Source organism: Dermacentor variabilis, chromosome 7 (genome assembly GCF_050947875.1).
Source record: "Dermacentor variabilis isolate Ectoservices chromosome 7, ASM5094787v1, whole genome shotgun sequence".
In the NCBI taxonomy this organism is placed as follows: domain Eukaryota; kingdom Metazoa; phylum Arthropoda; class Arachnida; order Ixodida; family Ixodidae; genus Dermacentor; species Dermacentor variabilis.
Genome location: NC_134574.1, coordinates 59,756,042 through 59,758,365, shown reverse-complemented (window position 1 = coordinate 59,758,365; position 2,324 = coordinate 59,756,042). Strand labels below are relative to the sequence as shown.

Here is a 2,324-nt window from a genome sequence, read left to right as displayed (position 1 = left end):
CAGGGACTTTGACCTCATAGATTGTTTCCTGTATTTTCAGGAACATGCCACATTGCTGCGTGCCATGCTGCAAATCCAGCACGAAAAAAAAAAGTTTGGCTTAAGCTTCCACGAATTTTCAGCTGATGAAACTCTCCGGCACGCATAGCTGAAAGCTATTCGCACTTTTCAGCGACAATAGGGGGCGCGGAGAACGTTTCAATATGGCGGGGATAGAGGTGATGGAGCCGACACGAAAGCGTGCGCGTCTCCAGGTGCAGGCGGCTCACGGGCCTCTAGTATCTCTAAGCGCGATCCTTGACCTTGCAAAGGAAACGCAGAGATGTGTTGTAGAAGGAGAGGCTGCGTTTAACGCTGGCCATATAATATGCTGCGGTATACGAGCGACGACAAGCGCGGCTGTCGAGGTCGAGTCACTATGCCTGCAGACAAGCGCCGTGAGAGGCCCCCCGCATACTATAAAAGTTCAAGTCTGCAATGAAACCGGCGCCGTAAAGGTCAGTATTTCACCTTACGTTTTTTTTAAAGATATACGTGATGTACGAGAATTGACACCAAGCAGTTAATTGGTGGCGCTCGGATGTAAACAAAGCGCAGTACCCCTCATGCCGCTGCATAAAATAAACGTTGTGTGCATTGATGACGTTATGTGCATTCATGGCTCCCTGCAATGGCTTATTTGTGGAATGCTTGTTAAAAATGCCAGGTAACACGGAAACATTTCAGTAGTGCCGATTTAGAAGCTATGAGCGAGACAATGAGGTGTGCCAGCGCGCCCCGTTTCCAGCATGATTAGCGTTTTCGCGTCCTGTACGGCGATTTCGCCAAAGTGCAACGCGTTAAATGCAATTATTTTTTTACTTACTTCTCGGGCTTAAACGCGCAATTTCGTCGTTCTAGTGTCATAAAAGCACCAATGTGTTGTTTTCGGCTTCCAGAATTCAATGTGCATGTGGGAGCCTACGCATTTGCCCTGTAAATAATTAGCGCGGTTTTAAGGTCGTTTGCGTGCTTAACATTGGTTTGATTGTTTTCAGGGAGAATGCACGTGCAAGGCCGGTCTCTCTGGTCAATGCAAACATTTGTTTGCCACTTTGATATATTTGAACAGGTAAAACTTTATACATCATGTGTTTATTTATTTTCATTAGTTGGCTTGCCTGCAATGTGCATCAAGTGACAGTGAATATGTTTACCTTATGTCGAACTAAGAGCCACATTGTAAAAGGCGAACATAGAAGTCAGTGGCAATGATGCCTTTTCAATGCCATCTGGGGCTTGTTGTTGCACTAGGAACCGAGTTTCAAGAACATGCACACAGCAATCAATTGAGTATGTGTTGCTTCAGTCACTTCAGGTGGGCACAGGCTGTATTAATAACCACAGAATGCCCAGAAATGTTTTAAACGTACTGGGCTTTTTTATTTGTTTACTGTAGGATTTTGATTGTGAATCTGCTGCAAAATATTGTTGATGTAACTTACTAACACGGAAACAAAGGATGAAACAAATGGAACCAATGTACACAAGCGCTAACTCAAAACTGAAATGGTTCCCGTCTGTCTCATTTTTTTTCCGCACTACCAAGTTGCATCATAGAATTCCAACTAGCGCCATCGCGACACTGTTAGGAAACATTTTCTTGAATCATATGAAAGATGCAGAAAAAAGCCAATACACAGAGTATTTCAGCAAGGTATTTTTATTTTGATGTACAGGACAAGTGCCACTTCCCTGGATTCATTGTCATGCACGGATGTGCAACAACAGTGGGGACGTGCCAGTGCCGCCAGCATCTACAAACCAAGGCCAATTAGTTTGTTTTGCCACGTCGAGCAGCTTCAACCAATAAGTGTCCCTGAAGATGTTCAAGCCCTGATTAGGAAAGAACTTATCGATGCAGTACCAAATTCTGCACTGGCAAAACACAAAACTCGTGCAAGAAAGTCAATCCCTTTCACTAGCAATTTGAACATAGTCCGCGCCATCGACACAATTTTCACACAAGGTTGCTACTTGAGAGAGCACACAAAATTTTCATTTTTTGAATCGGTGCTAGATGGTGAAAAAACAGTACTGAAAAGGTTTACTCTTGAACATCTCAATGAAAATGAAAAGAGTTTCTATCTTCAAAATGTGTGCCTCTCCTATGCCAAAGCTAGGGAAATATGCCGCGAGACAACTGATCAGTCATCCACTCTGTGGCACAGCGAAAGAAAAAAAAGAATTACTGGAAGCATCTGCAGAGAACTCTACACGTTTGAAGAAAGAGGTACACGCAGTTGGGAAGCAAAGCTGGACAGGCTGTACTGCAGGGAGCCTTT

The 2,324-nt window shown here is 44.0% G+C and overlaps 1 long non-coding RNA gene across 1 annotated transcript; it reads left to right on the top strand.

Moving 5' to 3' along the window:
* The first annotated feature begins 209 nt into the window (after positions 1 to 209).
* LOC142587465 (uncharacterized) lies at positions 210 to 2,099 on the top strand. The gene is made up of 3 exons (XR_012829546.1): positions 210 to 497; positions 1,038 to 1,111; positions 1,719 to 2,099. It is a non-coding gene; the product is annotated as an uncharacterized LOC142587465 (long non-coding RNA).
* The last annotated feature ends 225 nt before the right edge of the window (positions 2,100 to 2,324 follow it).